The sequence below is a fragment of the Phalacrocorax aristotelis genome, chromosome 6 (genome assembly GCF_949628215.1).
Source record: "Phalacrocorax aristotelis chromosome 6, bGulAri2.1, whole genome shotgun sequence".
NCBI lineage: Eukaryota > Metazoa > Chordata > Aves > Suliformes > Phalacrocoracidae > Phalacrocorax > Phalacrocorax aristotelis.
Window position 1 is genome coordinate 12,936,098 of NC_134281.1, and position 27,249 is coordinate 12,963,346.

At 44.3% G+C, this 27,249-nt stretch overlaps 1 long non-coding RNA gene across 1 annotated transcript; it reads right to left on the bottom strand.

Annotated features, from left to right (window-relative positions):
• Window positions 1-20,861: 20,861 nt before the first annotated feature.
• LOC142058331 (uncharacterized) lies at window positions 20,862-26,526 on the bottom strand. Its single transcript, XR_012660913.1, has 3 exons — window positions 26,095-26,526; window positions 23,629-23,844; window positions 20,862-22,339 (listed from the first exon to the last, which is right to left on the bottom strand). It is a non-coding gene; the product is annotated as an uncharacterized LOC142058331 (long non-coding RNA).
• Window positions 26,527-27,249: the final 723 nt, after the last annotated feature.

Consider the following 27,249-nt stretch of genomic DNA (forward strand, 5'->3'; position numbering starts at 1 on the left):
CCATCAGTAAATAGGCTGTCACCCCTGCCCCAGCCGAAGGATGCAGGCGACAGAAGGCAGATGCAGAGCTCGCATTCCCCTCTGAGCAGCTGACAAAAATCCCTCTCTCCCCTCGTGTGATAATGGCAGGGAGGGCACTGTCAGGGATGTGCCGGGCGTTCTGCCTCGCTGGCCAGCGCAGGCTGCTCTTCACACTCCACTGCCACTGAGCTCCACGCAGAGGTTGCCTCCAGCCCCCTGATATTTTGGATACTGAGCGCTGCATGAACAATAAGACCGCAGTGCTTGGGAGGGAGTCACAACAGCTCTTCTCTCTCCTGGACTGTGACTGGCTCTCACTGGCAAAAGAAAAAAAAAGAGAGATTTCCTTTTAGCACTTTATTGTGAAGGGGCATAGGGCAGCCGGGAAGGCTTTTTCCCTGTTCTTTCTTGTCTGCTTCTGCGAAGCCAGAGAAATCTTTGCCTGCCAAAGGAGGGTGTGAAAGCACATGGCAGGTTTTCCAAGTGTCCATTAAGAACTTAAGGTACACCCAAGACTTCAGTGTTAACTCACATCCAAGCTTTTCATGACAATGACATGAGTGCAGGTTAATGTCAAGCAAAAGCACTGTGAGACCAGAGGCAGGCTAACAAAGCTGAGTTCTACTGGTCAGGGAGAGCAGGAGGAGGAGGGAAGCTTTGATTCATTGCAGCCCCCAAATATGTCTGGGGCTTTGCCTTGCTCTGCAAAAGTCTCCCAGGTTGGTTTGTTCCCAAGAGATTCCTTTCATCTTGGGTAGCAATCTCACAGCAGCAGCTGCTGAATGATATGAGTTGTGTTAAAGCTTAGAGCTGGCGAACATCTCCTCTCATCAGGAGCAGGAGCGGAAGACCAGATCGAAGAAACTGGATCAGAGGTGAATACAGTTATTCTAAGAGCACCAAAGTCACACAAGTACCTGGGAGCGCTTAAAAAGCCTGGTATTCAATCCTTGCAGCATGCAAAAGAATTAGCATAGAGGAGAGCACATAATAATAGTTTCAGATTCATTTTCACATGTTGTTTTCTCACTAATTTTTCATTTGGATACTTCTACAGCTTTTTTTTTTTTTTTGTCACTGCACCAGAAGGCACTGACATCTTTATGTCCTTTTTTCCTTTGGGGAAACTGAGGCATAGAGCAATGACAGGACTTGGCTGCAGTGGTCTGACAAGGACGTGGAATCCGTATTTTCACAATCTTGAAAACACAAAACCAGGGAGTTCCCAGCTGCCTGTGGGCAGCCAGGTGAGGGAGGGTAGGTAAAAGCAAAAAAATGCAGCATGGCTGTTATCTCCAATGCCTTCAGAAATAACCCTTAATCCCTGCATCTGGGAGTGCAGTACTCCTAATTTGTTAATGCACTCACTTGAAACCATTGCCCTTAAACTTCTACCTTTGCCACCTCAAGCAAGGCTGTGCTGTAGAAAGCTGTGCTGGGCTGATTCATGTCATGACTGTATAATCAGAGATGGGGAAAACTTGGGAAGTGACTCTTAGGAGGTACCTTCTGGGTTGAGAGCAACTTCTTCTGTGTTTGAGAAATTCAGTATTTTTCTACTAAGAAAGGAGCAAGTTATGTCTGCAAAACTTGTACAACTTGAAAATTACTTCAGGCCTTCTGTGAAGTCCCCACGCTTTCGCTGATGAGAGGACAAAATAGCAGACATCTGCCCAGAACAAACCGGGGGGAAGAGCCAGAAAAAGCCATCCCCACCACTACAGCACAGAGGTGCTTTAGAAAGAGCTAGAATTTTACTTCAGGTTGAGGATGGATAAAATGCTGGGGTTGTCCCAGATCCTAGGACCAGCTCCTAACTTGTGATTAGAATGACTAATCTTGCTTCCTCATACAAGTACATATACACCCTTCACCCTACTAAGGATGGGTTTATCAGCCAAGATCAGCTCTGAGCTGGATCTTAGCAGATGCAGCTGAGCTGCCTATTGCCCTGTCCAGATCTTGGAGCAATGCTGTCAGACATGAGAAAAATACATGGGGTTTTGGCTGGTGTGAAGAGGTGCAGTGTGGTGCCTTTAGTGCAGAGGCAGGAAGGGGCTGGGGAGTGCTGCAGTGGCAGGATGAGTCCAGCAACTGGAATAAAGCCCAGAGGCCCCATTTAGAGCTGAGATTCAAAGGGACCTTGACTTCATAAGGGTTTCATCTTAACCCCATGCCACAAAACCACTGAATCCCAAATACGCATTCAGCCATAGTACCAGTGAGCTTGTTGTGAAAAACATTCACTTTTTGGTATGGTAAGGAGCGCATGAGACTGAGTATGGGGAACCACATGTGTATGGGGGAATCATGCTGCAGGCGATGTGCTAGGATTGTTTATTTGGGAATGGATAAATGGGCAGTGGGTCAGGAAAGAGGTTCCTGGAACCTGGAATGGCTTTACCAGGGACTGAAGACTGGGAAAATGGTGGAGCACAGATTGGCATTATGCCACATTGGCAAAACTCTCTGGAGTGCTGGGGAATAGAGAAGCAGAGAATTATTTTGGCTGGGCTTCAGTACCCGCTAGAAGTGGTGTGCATGTGCAAGCGCTGGATAACCAAAGCTTTGGCAGGTGGAGGGATTAAAAAGTGGCTTTTCTGTTATGTTGCAAACCCCAAAATTTCATGCAGAAAAAAATATGCATAAGTCAAATTAAAATGAGGCATTTGCAGGAGGAAGAATTCAAGGCCCTGAAAAAAATCATTTGGGGGCTAACTTGAAATGCTGCATTTGAGCTGAAACAAATAATTCATAATGTTTGACCCTTATTCTTTAAAACTCTTTTTGAAGATTTAGTTTTTAAATGGAAAATGCCATTTTGAAACAAAAGTTTCCCTTAAAAATAACTTGAAAATGAAACATTGCAACATTTCCAAATATTTATTTCCCTTTGTAGGTGTTGAAATGCAGTGTGTCACACTTGCCTACAGCTTTGACCTACTCTTTTTCATTCAACCTAAATAATTTTCTCAGTGTAACCTGAGCAGTTTCGGTTCCCTTGAAGTTCTGCTTTTTGGGATGAATTTACAATTTACTGAAAGGATATCTTTTCAATTTTACTTTAGACTGAAGTAAATTAGCAGAGCTGTTTTGGGGAAGGAAATACTCAATTTAGTTCCCGCTGCTAAAACTGCTGATGGTCTCCATTAACAAAACATAACTTTCATAAGACATGGGCTCATCTGAAAGTGCATGGAAGAGAAGACCTGAAAACAGAGCTGAGGAATGATAAAAGAAAAAAATTAACTGCATAAAAAGGCTACTTACATTTATGGGATTTTTAAAATAGCATTTAGATGGAAAGCTGATTCCCAGTTTTTGTATGTGCTGGTATTTTTTCTCAGGCTATCTGAAATTTCAGGAGTTAAGCGGAGAAAAAAATCTTGCATTGCACCATATACGCCAAAGAAATGCAATACAATCTGATTCCACTTCTTTCTCTCACGCCTGAATGTGCTCATTTTTGCTTACAAAAGGAAAGACACAAAAGAATTGTAAGAAAGGGAATCAGATGGTGCCACCCGATACTGTTTCACAGCTAAAACGTGAAAACAAGCCCAGCTTCTTCTGCCGACACTCAGGTCTCAAAAAAAGGGTTATTATTCTTTTTAAAGGCAATTCTCTTAAAGGGACATTGATCCAAATTCAATCAAAAGCACCATTTCTAATAACTTAGCAGAGCAGTTGCCTCCCGCTGCCTAGAGCCCTGCCAACACGAGGAAGGCTGCAGAAGCGGCATGCCTTTCACCCTTCTCTTTAGCAGCACTGGCTCACAGGTTCGCTCTCTGTGTCTCCTACTGCTGCTACACTCTTTGCAGATGGACCTTAGGGAGGTACCTGTTTGTTGGGGTGTCATTGCTTAGTTATCCCCTCCTTGGCTGATGCATGACCTTGAGAAATTACAAGGTCACGTGTCTGACCCAAGCGGGATGGTGCATCGCAGGCAGCATGGTAGATGGAGCACCCAGCAGCTGGCATTACCTCTCATGCCAGGGGGTCCAGGCTCATCCCACCTGCAACTCCCCACTGAAAGCCCAGACCCAGCTTGAGGGAAACAGAGCAAGGCAGCACATGGTGTGTATATCGCTCTCAGAAGTCTCAGCAATGAGGAAAACAAATCGTGTTTTGTGGCTTGCAACCGCTACATGAACAATTTCGCCTCCTCCTGCATCCCAAGTTTCTGGATATTCAGCATAGTGTATAAACACAAATAGATTCACCCCTTCCCTCCCAGGGATATAGCTCCTCTCAGTAGATAGGTTTCCAAGGACCAAATCCCTCACAGGCACTTTAGGGAAGGCTGCTTTCCTCTTCCTCCCTTGCTATTCCCTCATTTGCTTTCCAGAATTTAGTGGCTTTTCACTTTGCTCAGATCAGGGTGAAGGCCAAGAGAAATTGTAGTACTAAAGTCATCTAGTCTGAATGCTTTGTGCCTGTCTCATAGGCTGGCAAAATAACATCTTAACAGAAGTGGAAGGAGACACATTTGGGAATGATTGTTATTTTTAAGTTCTGTCTCGGCAAACAGCCACTTGCAGCATTTACTGTCTGCCACATCGGAAAAAAATAGATTAGTCCCCCGTAACCAAACTAACGCCAGCCTCGCAGTCTGGTGCGGCTAACCTGACCCATCATTGCAAGCTCTCCTGTGGTTTCTATCATGGTTAGATCTCATCCTCCTGGCTTTCTTCTTCAAATCTCAAGCGCAAATTGAAATGAGGGAAAACTTGCTGCAGAAGGTTTCCAGCCACAGCTGGCAGGGCTGAGGCCCCACACCCAGGCAAACGGGGCAGCTGCTCCTTCACTTTGCAAAAGGCCAGCTGTGGAGTATGGGACACCAAGGTACATCACTACCTGCCACCATATTCCCCCAGACTGTAGCACAAGCCCTGGTTGCCATCAAGAGAAAGCTGTTTTACACTGCTGCTTTACACCTGCTCCTCAGTTTGCAGTTTTCAAAAGCATAGAAACAGGCTTCAGGAAATCCAGGGTCTGGCTTGCCTTATAAGCCCTGCACTGTCTCAGCTGCAAGAGAGCTCCTGCCTCACATTCATGTATCAGACAAAAGCACAATATCCTAATGAATCCAGAAAACCTGAAGTCTAGACTTGGCTCATCACCACTGATTTGCTTTATAAACCTGGGTGAGTTTCAGAGCTTATCTGAGAAACAGGAAGCATTTGAATGGTTACTTCTAGCCACTTCCATGAGCTTTCAGATGAAAACCTGTCAATGAAAACATCTTGATGAATGGGGCTTTATGCAGCTTGTGGTTATCTGAATAATCCTTATACCAGCTCCCTCTTCCTGCCTGATTTCTGCTGTGGTTAAGAAGCCTAAAGTAGTAAGATTAAGAAGCCTAAAGTAGCAAGAAATATGCCCTAAAGCAGTCAGCTAAGGATCCTAACTTAATGGGAACATCTGCAAAGAACTCAGAGCTGGAAAATTAACTTTGCAATATTGGCTGCTGTGTCTCAAGACACAAAGGGATCACTCCCAGACAGGAGGCAACAAGAAGGAGGAAAACTGCATATTCCACTGCCCCAGCTCACAGGGCAGCATGGTTTCAGCCAGGAAGATTAGCACTGTGCTGAAGTTACTCTTAACATATGCTATGAAACAGGCCTCACTTTCCCCTGTCCTACCAGCCCTACAAAAGATATCAAAGTATCCCAGAGCTAGCTGTCTCCACTACAAGCACAACCTGCCCAGAAGCAAGGATATGACCCTAAAAGCCTCCTGTAGCAAGAGCCACAATGGAACCACTATCCTCCCTTTCCCCAAGGCACAGCAGCAAGATACACAACCCAGCACCTACCTCACCTCCCTTTTCCCTTTTATCACCTGCAGCAGGGCCAGAAAGCTCACTGAACACAGCTGGGGCATCCCACCAGCCCTTAACCCTTCCTTCTTTGCTCTTCTCCCACAAATCCAGAAGATAAACCAGAATAAAGCATAAGACACGCAAGTGGAGCTCCTTGAACTTTGTAGGTACAAAATACCTTCAGGAGCAGTAGCTAGCCATAGGGAAGTGGGAACATATGAGAATGCAGATCAGACGAAAATTCTGCCCTGAAGTTCAGGAGGGCAAGAGTTACACCAGCAATTCAAAAAACATTTCTTTGCCCAGATGGTGCCTTGAACATAAACTGTCAAAGTCATTACTCTGACTTTATTATCAGGGTTATGTTTTCTTTATTTCTTTTAATATTCCATATGCTGGTCATATAATACATTTCTTTGTATTCCTCTTCCCTTTTATTCTCTTTGTTTGTTCCATTCATGACTTATCACCTTCTGGTAGCAATTTAATTATCGGATCTATATTATTAGTATCTTTTTTCTTTAGAATATAATAAAAAAATTCAGTACAAAACACTGCAAGTAATTCAATTTCCATCAGTGAGGAAGGAAGTTGTACGCATTCAATGAAAGGGAGGAGAGTACCTGGCTATAACATTTTTAATAAAAATATAATAGCTCTTTGTACTTTTTAGCATTTTCTGTTTGGAGAACCTTGTGGCTTCATAATCATTAATATTGCTTAACTTTTCCATTGCACTTTTCATCTATAGTTTTCACAGCACTTTCTGAAGGTGAATCAGTATCAGCCTATCTGTTTTGCACCCAGGGAAAAAAACTGAAAGCCGATACAGTCCAGCCAGCCAGGGTTACTGCTAGGATGAGAACCCAGGCATCCTAGAGCCCTGGACTGAAGCCCTTTCCATTGGATCATGCTGTCCTTAATATGAACCACTGCTCGTCCATTTCCTTGAATGCTAAAGAGCTCTGTCTCCTTCCCAGATCTCCTTCAGTTACCCACAAAAGACCAGGGTCCATGGCTCCTCAGACTTGTGTCTGCTTTTGTGCATTCTGCCTTGTCCATATCCAAATTAGACTGTGTGATTCTCTGGGCAGGGCCTATGCTTTTGGTGGGGTGGGAGAGCTTCAGAAGGACTTGCTGCAACAGGAGACAAAAGCGACTCAATCCCAGCAGCCTTCTGAAGACTTCCTGAAACATCTCAGTTTTCTCCTTAATCACCTGGGTCAGATTCCTGGTTCTACATCTTGTCTGAAAAGTCAGTTTCTCTAGAAGTGGAGAACCCCAGATTTTATTTACCAAATCCCCAGTGACTTGGAGGAGGTTGAATAGGGGTCAACGGTTCTTGTCTAGTACAGGTACCAAGCTATCAGGTTGCAAATTTGACATAAAAACAGTGAAGACGTTCTTCATTTTCCATGTTGCTCAGCTGCAGGACATGGACCCTGTGGATGCTGAAAGTTTACATGGGTGCAAAATTGCCTGGATAAACCCACAGAAACAAAATCCACCAAGAACCATTAAGTACAGAGATGCCACCCTGGACTCAGAAATTCCCTGAACTACAGTCTGCTGCAGTGTTTGAAGGAAGGTAATCATGTGGCCTCTATCCTATTCCCTAGGCATCAGCTACTGGCCCTCACCAGAGATAGGGTGCTGAACTTACATTACACTTCTTGGCAAGTACCGGGCAAGGCAACCTGGAGGGAAGAGAGTCACCTGCTGACCCAGAAGTACCTGCATCTCAGCATATACTATTTGATGGGAGAAACTCTGTATGCAAGGCAAGATCTACCTTTTGCAGGCAGATCCCTTTGTCCGTGTAGTGGCTCCCTGACTTATCCATGGGTTCAAGAATCCTCTAGATAGGGCCTATGGATCTATATCCTGAGCAGGAAGCAATATATTTAGTTATACATTCGTATAAATTTCTCTACTCCTCAGTAAAACGGAAACTTACTCTGTAAGAATTAAGGTTACCAGATAATGTATATGATACTCCAAAATGGGTTTTTTACTACCTCTAAATTCTTCCTAAAATAGGTAGGTTCCTGCTTTTCCTGTCCATATAGATAGTTCTGCTCCTGTGGCTCCAAACACAACACTCAGAATGGCAGAAGATGTTACTTTCTGATCAGTAAAGTGTTTAGAGAAAAAGCTTTCCTTATTTTCCTTCTTTAAATATCAGTCAGTTTTATTTTCTGTAGATCAAAGCTTTCATAGATTTTTCTGTACGTTCGTGCATTTGTTTCTTAGGGTCAGAAAATATTTAGAACACAATGGAGTAAAAGAAACCATCTTTTCTTTGCCTTTTGCTATTTAAATGAAACCACTAAAAACATTTTCAGCTCCAGAATTATCACCCAAACTCAAAACACCCACAAAAACTGAGGTGGGGGGAGAAAGACAGAAAAAAAAGCCTGGAAACACATTCACAAGACTAGCATGTGTGTAGCAGATTATATTTTTTTTATTACTAGGGAATTATTGTATCTGCGAGCCAAAACAACAGCACTCCCTGATGCCAACTCCAGCTGTTCCTCCCTTGTAAAATTTATGAGCTGTTTTCAAGAGCTTGAATAGATCTTGTGATGGAACTTCAGTGTAGCCACAAAGATATTTTTAATTGTTGTGATGTTGTCAGGTTTCCCTATGACAAAAAGCGTGCTGTTAGTTGGCTGATTAGAAAGCCTACTCCTTGAGATGCCAGCCTGCTGGGTCACTGAGCTGAAGTGAAAAGTCCAGCCAGACTTCAGATCTACTCCAAATCCTTGCTGGGAATGCTAGCAAACAGGCTGACAAAAGCAGGCTGAAATAGTTTTAAACAAACAAGTGCATTAGTGGGAGATTTCAGTATCTTCCCAAAAAGCTCTCCATAGAGCTCCAAGTGGTCTCTTGCACCGTAGGCAGCTGCAGCTACAGTGCTTATGCCCTGTGAGGGATTCTAGCTGAGCCTAAGGTAGGTCAAGGTTAGACGGGGCTCAGGGTCGGATTGGACGGGGCTCTGAGCAACCTGATCTAGTTGAAGCTGTTCCTGGTCATTGCAGGAGGGTTGGACTAGATGACCTTGAAATGTGCCTTCCAACCCAAACTATTCTATGATTGTATGATTCTGTGCTTCTAGATACAGCAGCCTGGCATCAGTCCAAAACACCTGGCCTCACTATCTTTAGGTTGTGACAGAAAAGTGACATCCTGAACACGTTTTGTCATTAAAAGTGTTCTAGCAGATATCATAAGAGTAAGAATCTCATCTCACCTACCTAAAATTCAGATTTCATAATTATAATTTTATGTCTCTTTCTCACCTAAGGAAAGACCCAATTATTTATAAAATCCTAGAAAAGACAGTGGCTTTTCCACGGGCAGATCATGCAACAACATCATCAGTCCTGGATCGGTTGTCCAAAGCTACTGAAGTCCAGGCTAGATATTGCCACGTTCAGCTAGCTGGAGGCTATTAACTCAAGTACTCCACCCTCCACACATGCTTCAAGCCACCAGAAATAGAGAAAGAAGCACAAACAGATGACATGGCTTATACAGCCACTAACTAACAAGGCCTGAGTAATTTCTGAGCTTATGGTTTTATATATTTTCATGCCACAGAGATTTCAAACCTCTAAGTATCTCAAGATCAGTGAGCCAAAAGCCTTAAAATATCTGCCAAGGACACAAAATAAAGGACAAAAACTTAAATAGGAAATTGGAAAAGCAGTGGGATTATTAATTGCTACCTTTTAAGCAAAGTTGCCTGTAGTATTAGGACCCTTTGTGGCTTGGCATTTGTAGCCTTGGTATATTAGAGTGATAAAAGAAATTGGCCTCTCTGGACACAGGTAAAATCAGGTGTAATACCAAGGGTTACTAGTTAGTTCATGGTCCTTCAGCCTATTGATAAAAACCGAGGCATATACTGCCATTCCAGTTTGACCCGTGCAGAAAATATTGGGAGACATCCCCACATGAGGCACAAACTGGCCTAGCTATCCTGGGGAGGAGGCGATGCTGTTAGTTACCAGCAGACACAGAAAGTAGGAAAATCATGGCTTTATCCTCTCTCCCCCTTTGAGGTGATTTACATCTGTAGGAGTGCAAGGAGCAATCAGCTCTTCTCTCTTGCCTGTTGAACCATAGACTATCTAATCCAAATCACTGTTAATATTTCATTTGAGTTCAGTAGATTTTGGAGCCAGCCCCAGGCTCAGCCTTAGCATGTCTTTTTGGAAGCTCAGTATCTGATTATTATTAAGATGTGAAAGGTTCCTGTGAAGCAGAAGCCTTAGCGTTCCTGTCAAAGTGAGACTTAAAGCACTGAAAGGAAGAAAAACTGGATCTGCTGGGCTGCATCTTGCCCTGCTGTCAGGAAACTCAGCATTGGTCCAGAAACAGAGAGTAGATACGGAAGCAGTGTACTCAGGTGACTGGAGATATTTTAGCATGATATCATGCAGCCTGCAGTTCCCAGTGCAAACAGCATACGGAAATTTGCTGCTCTCTGGGATCTTGGTTAAGGATAAGCTCTAACACTGTGTATATCCTTGAAAGACTTTGCACTTGTTCTGTGGTGGTGGTGGTATCTCCTGCTCTGCCTCATTATTTAGACAACACAAGGCATAAGGGAGTCAATGGCATCAGATGGTGGAAGCTGGTTTAACATCCCTTTCTTACCCTATGTATTGCTCAGCTTGACCTAGAGAGTTACCTGAAGAAGTAGGAAGCAAATAAGAAGACTCAAGCCACCGCCTTTTAGTTCTCCATCTTCCCCCACCATAGGACCTTGTTGTGAACGGACCAGCAAGCTGCATGTCATGTCAAACATCAGAACACATGCTGCTGTTTGGGGGTACATGGTGTTCCCTGTACCCTTCCTGATGATTTCAGCTCTCTTTGGTGTTTGGAGTTGTTCCTCCTTGTTACTCTGTCACTGCAGTGTCTTCCCACTGCTGCTGGTAGGACAAAATATCCAATAGCTCCTGGACAAATGCTAGTACATCTTGTAAAAATGTAGTATTTTTGAGAATGAATAAGAGCAGAAGATTACAGAGTGCATTTGTAATTCTAAGATTTTTTTTAAAATAGGTTTTTTTTATAAAACTGACTAAAGAAATGCAGCATCCCAGAAAACCCAGTCTAGACTGTTGACTGTAACTTTGTCCACCACACTAGCAGGGTCTATACATAGCTGTTTGATCCTTTACTACCAGTCTTGAGTTTGCTCAAAGGTGGCGTGCACTGTTTTGGAGTCTGGCGCGTGGACTCAATGTAACATGGATCTTTCCTGAACTAGAAAATTACTGTATAGTAGTGATCGCAAACAATGACCCTTGTTTTTATATAAACTGGTGGAATAAACCATTAGTATCCTTGGAAAAGACTGGGAGAGATGCATGGAGAGTTTGCCTCAGCCTACTGAAGTCACATTAGTGGGATGCCAAAATGTAACCCTTCTGCCGTGATCGTTTTAACCCCAGGAGGACCACAAATTCTGTATGTGCTCAGCCAAAGAGGCAGAGCTCTCCCATTAGCACTCTTTAAGTTACACAGGTGGATGGCAAAGCAAGGAGCAGAGAGCCATTGCGGTCTTTCCTATGAAAGAAGGATTAACAAAGAGTCTGTCAGTAGGAGCCTGCTAGTGAGAGATCCCCATAATGGCAGAGCAAGTGAATAGCATGTGTTTAAAGAGCCCATAATCCTATATTTACACAACAGTCCTTAATGGCTCATTCAGAGCCATTGCAAAGATCCAAGTAAATAGTGTGGTTAGAAAGTCTGTTACTTTATATTGAGTCACTAGACCGTCTGCTGTGGGAGCTGTGAATGTCATGGAGAGCTAAAAGGAGCGTTCTTTTGATATTTTTTTTTGCTATGAAAAGCCAACTAATAATGATACTGAAAACCACTTTCAATAGGAACTATCCCTTCACTTTGCACCAGTGAAGGAGAACAACCATTAGCACACTTTGTCAAGGAAAGGGATGCATTTATCATCACCTGGAGTCTTTTCATAGAGACTGGATGTGCTCTAAAACATACACTCTTATTCAACAAGACGTTATTGAACTCAACAGCACTCACCTGTGTGGCAGGAAAAAAAACTCATTCCCTTCACTGCAAGAATTACTAGTAAGGTATAAAATGGTCTGTCTTACACATATATTATTCAAATGGTCTATTCTGGCTTTAAAATGCACTACATTTGAGACTGGACACTAAATTTGTTCTCTCAAGTGTTTATTCATGTAAACACTCAAATCTTCATTAAAGTCAATACTATACACACAAATCAGACTGAAGCAGACAGCTGATTAGCATGTTAAGGTGACATTAAATATTTGGAGATTTGAAGAGCAAATAACTATAAATCTGAAGTTAGTGGTCAGTTATGGAATGGACTATAAAAATTTGATGAAGTCCACTCAAACCAGAAAAAATCACAGAAGAAGCCTCAGCTAATACCTAGTATTTTAGATTCCTAAAACGTTATTCAGGATTCTATCTGAACCTTAACTAACTGATCCTCAAAGCTCCCATAAGGCAAGCACTGGAATGGAGCAAAGGATTAATAAGAAATTATTTATGCAATGAATTTTTCTTTTTGTTTGTGATTGTCTACACAGATCATTAAATCTATTTATTATACACAATGACTAACACAATTTTGTCAATAATACTTTCCTTGCAAATAGCTAAAAATTTGCAACTAGAAGGAAGAAGAGAGGAATCCTGCATGCTTATTGATGTTTCCTGATTAATTACAAAAGCCATGTGATCAGCATGTCATTACCTATGAATTAGGAATCAATTATTTAATAACTGAATGTATCATTTTAAATTTCTCTTCAGTAAAAAATTTAGGACCTCCAATCTGAGGCCAAAGGTGCTCTTTCCTTATGTTAGAGGAAATGACAAAACGTATTTCAGGCAGTACCATATACTGATGCATGGTCACACATCTCTCAGCGTGAACAGGGAGGGTGAATTCAGAGTGGCTGCACCTATATGGGAAAAGGGGATAAGGCTGGAAGCATACGTCTTCCTGAGCCTTGACATGGCTGGGGACATAAAACTTAAAGCCACTACTGCTATGTCGATGCCACCTTGTTCAAACAGATCTGATGAAGCTTCACAATGATGTAATCTGCTATTTCCTTCTCCCAAGCATTCATGCTCCTGAAGTCTGAGAAATAAAATGTGCCATGAGAATAAAGGGAAATAGATGAAGATTATGTCAAATGGATGTTTCCTATCAAAATGGAATGGCTTGTTGCAAGCCAAAAATATGCTGTGGAAAATCCAGTTTATGTCATAACCTTATTGATGCTTGGGGAGATAGAAGCACAGGCCAGCAATGAGGAGTCAGGAATATCAACTAGGACTTCCCTGGTGAGAGATCCAAAGTTTGTACAACTTCATCCAGTGTGGGGAGAGCAAAAATATGCCCTCCTCTGTACAACAACAAAATCTCAGCACTATCACTGGTGTTTTCCCAGGGTAGTCTTCACAGAGGCCAGGCCCTTTTCTACTGCAAATGTGCATTTCTTCATTGGCTTTTGTAACACATTTAATTAACACAGCAGAATGGCCATAAGTACACACAAAGTCTGTGATATTGGTTATTGGAAGCTGGATAGCATAGCTCTCCTTCTCTTTTCAGTGTCATTCAGTCTTGTTTTTTTGCACCCTACCTCTGCAGCCCCAAACTGCAAGGAGTAATTTCTGTCTGGATGCACGGTCTTGTCTCTGAGGCTGTCTACCAGGACTGCAAGGAGGGTTGTGTATATTTGTATAAGGATAGCAGTTCCTATCTTTAATTTGTGCCTTGCCACTCTCAAAAGGCTTTTCTCTATGGCAGCAGAGGAAATGAGGTTAGAGCAGCTGTTCTGTAGCATTTCTTTCCAGTATGTCCTTTTTCTTCTGCTGCTTTGTTGTTTCCCCTTGAGCTGGCATGAAAGAGTAGCCAAAATGTCTCCATCAGCCCTGACAGGGCTTGGGGGCACACAGGGAGTGCAGGGGGGTTCGTACACCCCGCTGTGCCAGCAGGCACCCATGTAAGAGGACTTGCTGTTCCTTCACACGAGCAAACCCTGGAGTGAATCCTCTGAGACAGGCAGGTGTTTGGGAACATGGAGGGTGGGATCAGTCAGCAACATTTATGACAGGGTGAGGAGTTGGAATAGTTCGTCTATTTGTGTTTTTTTTTCCACCCGGCCCAGGGAGACGCGCTGGGCACAGCCAGGCCCAGAACTACAATTCCCAGCAGGCAGCCAGGCTGTGAAACCCGTCACAGCTACGGGGCCGTGGGCAGGTCCCAGCCCTGAGGGCGGGGGGAGAACCCCTAGTTTGATCCTTCCTCGGGACCCCTGCCCATGCCGTGCTCCTATGTGTAGGGAACAACCCCTAAGACTAATGAGTGCCTCTAGCGGGCACTGGCCCGTGTCAGTTTGTCTCCTGAGGAGAAGCAAAGCACACAAGCCCTCGTCCAGCCTGCACACAGCTGAACTGCAACTAGCTTTGCCATGACTTAATATGCCAGTGGATGTCACTCCCAGACACTGCAGTGGATCTTCTCCCACCCTGGTGTATTTGGCTGGTGGCGGGAGCAGAGCAGCTTTGCTGGATGTGGCCCCATGGGTACTGGTGGCTTCATGTTGTTTTTCTGGTTTTTTAGTACTGTCAAGATACTGGCTCAATTACATCTGGGGTTCTTCACCCAGTCGCTTTAGCTAATTAAATGTTTTAAGATGCCACGATGAAAGTTATATAGACACAAGCAATTTTTATGAACTGGTAGTGTTAATTTAAACTCGATTCCAGCAGAGTATGCTGCGATGTTTCGGGCTATTAGCCCATCACTAATACAGACTATAGAATAGTTAATACCATTCAAATCCAAGACATATTTTGATTTGCTGAATAGCTTTAATTCTCCCAAAGCTGATCAAATAATAATAATAATAATAATAATAACAACAACAGTAACAATAACAATAAAGGCAATTCCAGTGTGATTAGCTAATCTGATGGTTTTGCTCCCAGTTTATTTTTAATTTCTGGCAGCAGTGATATTGGAAATTAAAAAGCTCTCTTGACAGTCGAGTGACTCAAATCTCAGACCAGATGAAATGAGGTGACTGAAGCAGCTCTGGGTCTTTTATTCTCTCCCATCATTATTACAGCTAATAAGAAAAAACAGGGAGGCTGCCCAGCAGTGAGGGCTGAGGACACCCCCCACCCCCCTTTCATTTTTGTGCCATCCAAGATAAAGTACTAATTATCAGGACAGCTCAAGCTCATTTGTAGGAGGAAGGGAATTCAATGCTGCTTCAGTGAAAAGACTTAGCTCATGCGTGCCCTTGGGCAGGGATTGAGGTACTTTGGTGATTTAAGCATCCACATTAAAACACCTTGAAGTGACAGGCAGACATCCCAGTGGGCTTGCTCTTAGGACCTCTGCTCTAGCTTTTGTTGCAAGGTGCAGCAGAAAAAAAAACAATTTCACCCAGATCACCATGTATGGACAGGTCTTTCAGATGAGACACAAAAACTCAGGCCCGTCGTGGTTTAGCCCCAGTCAGCAGCCAAGCCCCACGCAGCCGCTCGCTCACTCCCCCCTGGTGGGACGGGGGAGAGAATCGGAAGAGTAAAAGTGAGGCAACTCATGGGCTGAGATAAAGACAGTTCAATAGGTAAAGCAAAAGCTGTGCGTGGAAGCAAAGCAAAACAAGGGATTCATTCACTACTTCCCATGGGCAGGCAGGTGCTCAGCCCTCTCCAGGAAAGCAGGGCTCCATCACACGTAGTGGTTACTTGGGAAATCAAACGCATCACTCCAAATGTCCCCCCCTTCCTTCTTCTTCCCCCAGCTTTATATACTGAGCATGACGTCATATGGTATGGAATATCCCGTTGGTCAGCTGGGCTCAGCTGTCCTGGCTGTGTCCCCTCCCAGCTTCTTGTGCACCTGGCAGAGCATGGGGAGCTGAAAAAGTCCTTGACCAGTGTAAGTGCTACTTAGCAACAACTAAAATGTCTCCACTTTATCACCACTGTTTCCAGCAAAAATCCAAAACATAGTCCCATACTAGCTACTACGAAGAAATTTAACTCTATCCCAGCTGAAACCAGGACAGGCCCTTCTCTGTTTTGAACCACCAAGATGGAAAGCTCTGAAGCGTAGGTTTACCACAGGACACAGGGAGGTGTGGGCAGTGGTAAACACTTAGAGATTCACACAGTATTTGCTAGCAAATGACTTGTGGAGAAAAGCAATTGGATTGAAAGTCTGGGGATGAATAAGACTTTGGCCTGGTTCTGGCTGGAAAGGACACACTTTATTCATGCAAGGCCTGATCACACTGTCACTGTTGCTGCTGACACAGGAAGCACACAGCAGTGCAGGCTGATCTCATTAGGCACAGCTCCCTAACACAAGGGAGAACACTTAAACATTTCACATTGGTTGCGATGACCTAAAGTGATGGAGAGGTTGAGGTAAAGGTTGGAGGACAGTCCAACTGCAAGAGACTTTAGAGTCCGTCTCATCTGTCCCTCTATCCCAGGGAAGGAGCAACTCTGTCTAAATCACTCTTATTTGTCCCACCTCTTTTAAAAGACCTCCAGTGATGGAGACTTTTCAGACTTATGGCACTCTTTTCCATATCTAAAGCCACCTGCACTGTGACATAGAGAGGAGAGCCAGAAAGAGGACAGTGATTTTGCAATGTGCTCAGCATCAACTGAAGATCTCCCCAGATCACTGATGCACTCACTCTGGAGCTGTTGATGGAGGCCACAGTGGGAATATAGGATGGGGGTTTGCAAGATGGGCCTGAAACCCCTCCCTCTGGCAAGGAGGATGCCAGTGCCCTCCTTGCTCCATGGGCCCAGGTCCTGCCTTGCTCAGCATGTCCAGGCTCCATCCACTAAGTGAATAAAATGAGAGTTCAGGCCACAGGTCTGTCAAATCCAGCAACTAATTCATTTAAAATAAAAAACAGTGTTTTCATGCAGGTGCTAAAGTGCTCTATCAGCAGGAATCTGTGTCTGCCATGTTCCAGATAAATGCTGGGAGAGGAGCACGCCCGCCGGCAAGGCAGAGCGCCGTGCTTGCATGCCACCCTGTCATCTGTTTTGTTAATGGCTCCATCGCTCGCCCGTCTCAAGAAGGTGGCGCTTACCATGCATCACAGGGACAGCTGAGCGTGACTTATGGGCTTGGGTGCCAGAGGAGAGCCATTTGCCCTTCCCACTGCTGCAGAGGAGCCCCAGGAAAGGCAAAACTCGGCCCTGCCATTTCCACCCGTGAGTGGGAAAAGCAACGTGATTTTGCTGATTGCTCGCAATAACTGCCACCAGTGAGGGCGAGAATGGGACAAGTGGGGAGTGATACTTCTGCAGAGCACCCTCCCCATCGGGATGCTTTAGGACTTTCCAGGACAGTGGCACATCTTTGTTTTTGTAGTCTTCCAGACATTTAATACTTCCACTAGATATCACTTAGGAAGCTTCACCCTCACAATCCTACAAGTGTTTTGCAGAGATGGTTCACACTGGGAATCATTTGTCATCTTTTATCCTAAGCAAGACTAAAGCAGCAGATGAGGAGAGAGTCTTACTCGCCAGTGCTGTTGGGGAGCCTGTGCCTCTTGCATCTGAAGGATTAGGGAGCAGGGAGAAGGCTTGCTGGCTGCCACAACAGCTCCCATGCCTGGCAGATCCAGAGGCCAAGCTGGTAAATGAATTTCTGGCTAATGGAGGTGGGTGTTAAATATTTGCTGTACTTGAGCAGGAGGGCTTTTGTCACTAATTACCAGGAGATGTTAAAGGAGATGGGATGTATTTAAACCTCATTGTTTGCCATTACATCACAGATTCTTTTGCTTCTTTTCTGGGCTAAGCAGCTAATACACTTTGAGCAACAGCAGAAGGGCTTGGTGGATTAATCACTGTCCTTGAAAATAAAAAGTGATTTATTTTAATGCATGCAAATGTTAGGCAAGAGATAGAAGCAAGTGACCGCTGGCTCACAGGCCAAATCAGAGTTTTGGGTCTGGTCTCTGCATACAACAGGCTCTTCAGCTGCAGCTCTGACCTGAAGGAGAGCAGAGGCCAGGGAACATGCCAGGCAGGCGAGTCACAGGCATTGCTGCCTGGTGGCCCTCCTGGCAGCTGCAAGTTCTTCCTGCAGCAACCACCATCTGTCCTCAGGGTGCCTGTTCCAGCACTGGGGGAAACATCAAGTCTGGTAACTGCGGAGACATCTCTACCCATTTCTCACCACCTCTGTCCTTTCAAGATACGTGAATTGTGTGGCCCTTGGCAGTTGAGTAGAAGGGTGAATAGACAATACTAACTATACTATTAACTACAGCTCAATAACTATAAGGATCCCTTGGCCATTTCGCTGTTGCTAAAAGTACAATACAGAAAGGCTTAAAATACAGCAGAGGATTTGTTCTCGGCTTTAATGCCTGTGGTACCATTTAGTCTGGCATGCGGAGTAACACAGGACACCCGTCTCCGTCAAACCCTGTCAGCAAGCGCCTTGCGGCTGCCGACTCAATGAGCCCCTTGCCCAGAGAATCGCAGCAGCTCAGGGAATACAGACAGGCTGTTGGCATTCACTGTTTCATGCTCAGCCCTTTAGGCTCCATAAGGAAATGCTGTGCAATGACACCCTTATTGGCCCTGGATGAATCAGATTAATTATTCCAATGAGAAATTTCCCCTAGCAAGTGATTTTCCTGTTCAGTACACTTTGTAAATATGGACTGCCTCTTCCAAAATCTTCCTGTGAATGATCAGAAAATCTTGTTTTTCCAGAAAGGAAACTGAGGCATAGGGAAAGGTCAATTGCTTGCCCAGGGCACAGGAAAATGTACATAAATGAAACAAGAACCATTTTATCAGCATGCTTATGGGAATTTAAAAATTATAATTACAGTAGGTGATGGGGCACATTTTTGCCAGTACAGTGTGTGAAAGAGCAATTTTAAAACATTCTCTGTCTGCAATTCTCAAGTGTTTTCTAGTAGAGGAGGGAAACCCTGAACAGCACATATAACTGTCTGCACAACAAACCTGTTTTTCTCAGTTGCATCTTGCAGATCCATTAGAAATAGTCCATGAACTCCTGTAGATCCCTGCCGCAATGATTAGGAAACACTGAAGATAGAACATTTTCATCACAGTAGAAAAGAATATGTTAGGAAATTTGGTTTTAATCTAATACAGAACAGGAAAAAAATCTGGTTTCCTAGCCGTCCACCAAGAAGAATGCCCAGCCAAATTTTGTTTTGGAATAGAAATTTTATACTGCAATAGAAATAGGAAACAATGTGCCAAAAAATAAAGACGTATTTTTATTAGTGCTAAGCAGCAACTACTCATGGGATTTTAATGAAGGGATGCAAAAAAGAATGGCAGAACATTTCCAGCAGCACATCTGTAGTAGCAGGGGCTATTGGCATAGGATATTAGTCTACTTTATGCATTTATATAAACATGTGAAATGCAAATTACGCAGATATGAAATTTACACAGAAAATTAAAATAAAAACCTCTACATATGGTTCAAGGATGGAAAATTTCAAAACTTAAACATTTCCCAAACAGAAGTTACCAAAGTTTTCTTTCACCATAAATCAGATTTTTCCCTGGAAGAAGATGCTGACATTTCATTGATCCCAAGAAATTTTATTTTTGACTGAATAGTGTTTTCCAGTAGAAAACAATATTCGTACCGAGTTTCTAAGCAGCTCCAATCCCAAATCAACATTTGCAGCCCATAATTAGAGACAGGCAACTTACAATGGCTAAAATAAAGATATGAACTTCCTAGAAGTCTAACTATGGAAGGGTTGGAGAAGGCATCATGAAGCCTGATGTGACCTTGTTTGCCTACCAGAAGCACAGATGGGTTAAGAGAAAGCACCGGGTCAGGGATTTCAGAGTCAGCTCAGCAGCGCCAACATCCCATCAGGGTTTGATACTTAACCAGACTCAAACTGTGGGAAACAGACGGTACGAAGGGCAAAGCAGTCCTTCCAAGAGGATCAGCATGAGTAAACCATCTTGCAGGCAACCTTACCCCAGGACGTGTATCACATGACAAAACTGCCCTAAGGCTAACTCACAGTGTTGGAGCAACAGCTGATATCAGGACTGTGTGCTCATGGCGGATCACCTGGGAGGGACTGGGATGGGGTGAAGAGGCAGTCCAGCACTCATTTACAGCAGTGGAGAGGTAAAATCCTGGGCTGTAATCCCCAGTGGATGGCAAAGGTGTAACTGAGAAAAGGGCTGAGTTGCTAAAGATGCTTGTGTTTGCGTACTGCACAAACATAGGGAAAGATTGGGAGAAACACATCTCCCAGTTTACGTTCTCCTTTCAAGGACTCTGATCTTGCCCCTTATTCCTAAGATAAACACAGGAAACTTTATATTAGGCTGGTGCCTGTTATTTTCCTTGGGTTTAGGATGCATCACTGTGTGCTTCGCCCCTGGGAGCCCTCCATTCGCAGGAGAGCTAGGAGAGCTTATGTCCCGAGGCAGTGCTGAAATGAGGCTCTTCTCCTGGATGAGCCACAAAGTAGCTTACTCCAGATGAGCCAGGAGGAGCTGAGCGGAAGTGTCTCAGCTGGAAGTCTCTCTTAGCATCTATTACAACAGCAGGGTTATCTTTGCTGCCGAAAGGAGATGTTACTGTGAGCTATGACAAACTCATTGAGTTTTACAACAACACTGGAAAACTAACTGCAATGAATTCAGAAAGGATGCTCAGGGAATGCTAAGCCAGTCCCTTCCTGCTTTTAGTTTGGCACCACTCATTAGACCTTGCTCTAAGGCATGCTACATGAGTTTGGATTGCATGCACGTGCACACACAAACACATGCACATTTTTTATATTTGTAGGGTTGCTCACAAGGGTATGGCCATTGGGAAGTACTTTATTTTAGTGGAGAATACAGAACTGAGTTGATTGGAAATGAAAGACAGGACAAGAGGCTCCACTGGAATTTTCCTGAATTCATCAAAGAACAATATCAATGGGCATGTGAAATCCTCAGCATTTTGTAGCAAATCAGCCCACTAATGAGAAAACACACATGTGGCCAAAGCAGTGATTGCAGCTGAAGTTTCTTGGCTTCAAAACTGCCACTCAAGGTACAGGAGAAAGAGTTGTAGTTAGCAGAAATGCTACAATGCTACTCCACTAGCAGTCTCCCAATCACCTGAGTCAGAGGCAAGGCCTTTACTTGACAAAAGGCCACTAGAATGGTGCTACCCCACGACTGGTTTAGGGTAGTTAAAGGGCAGATTTATGCCAACAGACTTTAGAGGAGGCCTGGCTAGGATACTGCTAGGCTCAGTCATGCCACACACCAAGTGAGCTATTCAGGTGCCTATACACAGGCATCATAGACAACGCATGAATTGGAGATGCCCGTCAATGGTAGGTGGACATGTGACATGAATACTGGGAACCTGTGACACTCCTGTAGCAGTTGGAGGCAAGGTGGGATACCTGAAGGTCTTTTAAATATCACTGGGTTTCACAACCTACATTGGTCCCCAGCTAACTCGAAAATGCTCTATGCCCACAGCAGGCAGTGTTCTAGGTTGCTGGAAAACACTAGCAAGGTGTATTGGGTCTGGCTGAGATGGACTTAATTTTCCCCATAACAGCCCTTATAGTGCTGTGCTTTGTATTGGTAGCTAGAAAGGTGTTGATAACACACCCGTGTTTTGGCTACTGCTGAGCAGCACTTGCACAGCATCAAGGCTGTCTGTCCAGTTTTTCCCCACCACCACCAGTAGGCTGGGGGTGGGCAAGATCTTGGGAGGGGACATATCCAGGACAGCTGACCCAAACTGACCAAAGGGATATTCCATACCACATGACATCCACTCAGCAACAAAAGCTAAGAGAAAGTGGGGTAGGGGTGGGCATTCCTAATTTGCAACGTCTGTCTTCCAGAGCAACCGTTATGCGTACCAAAGCCCTGCTTCCCAGGAAGTGGCTGGACATCACCTGCTGATGGGAAGTAGAAAATAGAATCTTTTTTTTCCTTTTGCTTCCACGCATGGCCTTTTCTTTTGCTTTTATTAAACTGCCTTCATATTGACAGAGCAGCTCCATTACTGGGGATCTTGCCATAGCTGCAACTGCCTCAGAAATTGATTTCACCCCTTTCACAATGCCTTTTTCAGAGGGAAATTGGGGACCTTATTCTTATTATGATCACAGCTAGATCTTCAGAGATTTCCTTAATTAGCATCATTAGACACACAGCTTAATCTTAAAATCCTGGGCTTGTCAGCATGGCAAATTAAAACTTTGTTTTTTTTCTCTTCTGTATGCTGGGTTGGGTAGTGTATGAAGAAAAACTGGGGGGTCTCCTGACAGTTTCAGAGAGTGTGGGAATCCGTCTTTCATCTTTGATGACTAGAGCAGTGTATGTAGAGCAGATGAACAAGAAGGGTCAGTTCTGTGCCAGAGAGGAAAAGTGGGGTCACTGCATTTGAAAGAAGACCTATCCTTTTGCACACCAGATGAGCCAAGCATACAGCCTGATGTCTCCCCCACAGCAAGGGATTTCTCAAAACCCTCCAGGAACAATGGGAAGAAAAACCTGCTCCAGCTAATGAACATTGAATTCTAACAGAAAAAAAACCCTACAGAAGTATCTGTGACATCCACATTAATAGCAAATGAGTTAGTTGTGATTGATGCTATTCCAGTGAACACCAAAGGAATTAATAATGATTAGGGCCATTATTTTAAAGCATTACCCCCCCAAAAAAAACCCAAAGGGAAAACAATTAGATGTCTTCAGTGGTTATCTTTCACAGTATACTTACTGCAGTGATCAGACACAATATTCTGCCTATTAATCAACAAAATGATGGAAAAGGATGTAACTCGTGTATATCCATGAGGCAGTCCTTAGAAGCACATACCTTATTTTCTGGTCTGCTTTTAAGCCTGCTGCTGCCACAGGGAAATACATTAGAGTTGTGGGGGTTGTTTTCCTAGCAGTAGAAGGAGTCTTATGAGTTTGGAAACAGGTTGGAGTGTTGTTCATTAAAACAAAGAAAACAAATAAAACCACACACACTTAGGGACAGTTTTTGCATTCATAGATCATATGACCCTGCTTAGCCTCACTGGGTCTGAGGGAAAGCAACCAACAGCAGACCTTTCCACTTAATGCTTTTTTGGTTTACCTCATGTGCCCAATAAGATCAGATCCTCATCGGTAATGAAAGGTTGCAGTGAGCCTTATCACTGTATTGCAGGTGAGGAAACTGAGGCTCTAAGTTGCCATGAGGTTTTCCTGAGGTCACACACTGATCAGTACAGAGCCGGAGGGAAATCCTGATTTTTGGCATTCTACATTAACCACTGAGTTAATAAACTCTCTTTTGTTCATCTCTGATGTGTAGATTCACTTCTATGGTTCATGACCCAAAGTCATTGCTCATCTGTATCATGGTCTTGCAATGCAAAACGAGATTTTAGTAATTCAGCTGAACCTAACGGGTGGGTTCAAACACAGATGCCAGCTGGGAGAAGGTTGTGGGGTGCAATCTCTCCCCCAGACTACCCATCTCATGCAGAAGGCATGGTATTTCCACCTGTGTGATTCTTCCGCTGACAGCAGGCCAGCACCAGCTGCTGTGAAAAGGAAGCAATGCATTCCTTTGCCCAGCAGCCCCAGTGGCTCATCCCCAGGTCAATCCTGGCTGGAGTTAATGGTTCATATGTGTTATATACCTTCAGAGTGGGTTGACTGGCCAGGACTGGTTGGGAGGAAAGATGGTGGAAAAGTGGGATTGGCCATTAACGTGATGTATCTGCATCCCCCTAGGCAGGGGCAGATGAGATTTCATTATATCTAAAGCCACAGTATGCCAGAAGATGAATAAGCACACCAGCATCTCTCTTCTCTTCCAGGGACTAGTTCTTATGTCCACCATACCCACATTGCACCTGGAGAAGGAAAGCAGGCAAGCTTGAGAACAAGTCAATGACAAAACAGCATCAACTCTCAGGACTGTTTTCTTTTCCAACCCATAATTAAACTCTCCCAGGTCGCTTAGGCTTGGCTTCCATTTTCCTTTTGAAAAAGTGATCTGAATTTCCCAGCCAGTTGTCTGTACCCCTCAGTCACAAATTTGATGATTAACATCCCCAGGCTAGGCTGAGAATCCCAGTAGGAGCCTGTAATCAAATTCCTCATTGATTCCCGTGATACAGGATCAGAAGCACAATGATGAAGCAATCTTAATTTTGCTGCCAGAGCCAAATGCCAATCAGATCCTCAGTGGGTGTAAACTGAGCTGGTATTGTTCTCCTTGGAAGAGATAATTCTGATTTACACCCAGAGAGAGATCTGCCGTGCCGGCCTTTCCTGTGCTGTAACCCTGAGCTCCCATTCCCTCAGTGGCCCAATGGCCCATACAGAGGCAGCAGCAGTGTTTTTCTATGACTGTGGGTGTCCATGTCTCTGGACTAAATGGGAAATGATCTGCTTTCTCTGTCACCATCAGTGGGACTAAGCATAGTCCTTGTTTTAATTGTCTTTTTAGGCTGCCTGGAAGCACTGAAGTTTAGCAGTGGAAATATATCTGTCCATGCCTGCCCTTATTTCCAGCCTGAGCAACTGCCCTGCCCTGGAGCTCCTTGTGGGGGTTGGCATGGGTTGGGTTCCTGTACCCTTCTCCCTTGGGAAACGCTCTCCTGGCTCATGGCAACAACACTGGCTGTTCACAGCTTCCAGAGCATCACAGCACAGCTCTGCAATGCAGGACATCTCCCTCTGCCTCCTCAGCAGTTGTCACTTAGCCCTTTCTTTCCACATCTGGGTTTAGTGTTGCTTTCAAAGTCCTTGTGATTTCACTACCACAGAAATCAAAGCAGGGAAGAAAAAGTAAACTTTAAAATCTGTCCTCAGAAAAGAAATAGTAGCTGTGTAAGGATTTTCAGAGCCACCTACCCATCTTGAGCATGCAGCAGCCATCCCCACCGAGCACCTCCACAGTGGTGTGCCACCTGGCTGGGGAGGCAGCTGCTCCGGAAGGGATTAGCCTGCACCCGTACGGGACCAACCCACGTTACAAATGGCAGAAGCAAAACAGAATATATTCAGGGAATTAACTGTATGGAAAATTATCCAGGCTATTAAATGCCACACGAACATGCTGAATATCATGCATTTTAAGCGTACACAGAAAAACATCATTTTGAAGGGGATTATTGTTTAAATAGGCAATAGGGGTTCTAGCAGATAAGCTTCCCGCTCCTGTCTTCTCTTATTGTCTGGAGTACATTATCTCCACCATAATATTCTCAGCTCTCTCCAGGAGTATTGTCAGAGTGAAATGCTATTTTAAAAGTATATGTTTATGTTTCAATAGACTTCATAATAGCAAACACATCCGCCCAAGACACAGTAAGTGAGAAGCAAAAAAAAGCAGGAGGAAAAATTGAGAGACAGAGGTTGCAGCTTCCCCGGTATTGAGTATAACAGGAATAAATGTTACCAAGCAAAAGGTATCCTGTTTTTTTTCTTCCTCCCTGCTGAACACAGGGCATCCCTGCATCTGGAGGAGGGCTAGCTGATGTGCACTTGACAACGAGAAAAGCAACGAGCAGCACATGCCTCTTGGATAACAGCAGATCTGCATAGGACTCTGGCCCCTCTGTAGTGTTCACTGTCCCACCAGTTCAAAAGTCAGCTCATTGAGTCTTCAAGCCCGAGTTTAAAAGGTAGGAAAACATCCCAATGCAAGGCTGAGTTACAGGCTCCCAGCAATGTGCTCTGACTTGCAGAAGAGTTTAAGTGACCCTGATCCTGCATCTTGCACAGAGGCCTGGAGGCAACCTGTTGGGATGCCTCCGAGTTTCACTTTGCTGCGCTTGTCCATGCACATGTGTAGGTGGGTGTCACGATCCACTGTTGGGTTGCACAATTTGGCAGAAGTTGAGCCCCCTTGCTTTCTAACCAACCTCAGATAATTCTGGGTGGCTAGGGGCAGCTGGGCTTAACTTCTGAGTGATGTTCAACTGGGTGTGTTATCGTGACCAGGATTGTTATATTCTCGGGAACAGAATTAAGACTCAAAATGGAGTCAAGTGCCAAGTCACTTTATTTGGCCGCCAACAAGTACGCAAGAGAAAAGGAGAGAAAGAGTAAAAAAAAAAAGGAAAAAGAGAGAGGGAGAGAGTTACAATAGCTACCACCACGGATCTGCGGCGTCCCGTCGGCCCGATGTCCCTTCAGCCCGGTGGGGGAACGCTCCAACGGCCCTCCGCTGGTCCCGCCGTCTATAGCACTGTCCCGCCGCAGTCAGTGAGCTGGTTTGCATGGCCGCACCTCCCGCTCGGCAGGGGGGCGCATGCGCAGTATCGTCACTAGAGGGTGCTCAACGGTTCCAGAGGGTTCCAGGGGTCCGAGCCCCCCTCCCGTATGTTGTAAGATGACCCTGGGGCCAGGCGCATGTGCAGAGGACTGGGCCTGTGTGCTCTGAGACAACAAGGTATAGGTATGTATGTTCCTGCTGGGTAGAACTTCCTCAGTTGCCGTCGTGGTGAAGCCTTGGTAGTCAAGCCATTCTGCCGACAATGTTGAGACAAGTTTCTAGTCCCTTACAATGGGCCTGGCTGGGCTGTGGCATTTATACATGGGAGAGGGCAGAAGCTACCCCCGAGCCTGTAATTCACTTTGGAAACTGTCAGACATCTTTACAATGTATTTCTGAAAGGTACACTGTATAGAGTGAATTTCTAACAAGCTTCCATGTGATTTTCATCTCTCGAGTGAGAGAAACCTGATAAAGATATAGATCCATTCTCACATCTTGGCATAAAATCATATCTTATTGGTTTAGATCATTCTGTGTCTTATTTTTTTATAGTACTAGTGTTTTCTAGTTCCAGCACAAAATACAAACACTCAAGAGATCTCATTTTTCTGCTAAATGGATTTTCATTCCACATGAGTTATCTCTCTCTAGATATAAACATACACATACAGATATACCACATACACCCCCTCACGTTAAATGCCAAAGACACCATTAAATGTAATGTTAAAATAAAAAATCCCCAGGCTCACGCTCAGAAATCCCCTCTTTTAAGCATTCACAATTTAAAAGATACTTAAATAGATGTTCTTCAAACTTGAGTCAATTTTAGCCTCTCTAGTGGAAGCCCATAAAACAAGCCGAGTAGTAATTTTCGGGGGGAGCTCTTCTGGGAACAGCGCACGTGTAACAACTCCATTGTTATATATGGGATGAATAAGTTCTCTACTCGTGTTCACCTAAGTTAAATAGGTCAGCTGAACAGAAGCAAACTCTCAGTAACCGTAAGAAAATATTACAGAAAGGAATT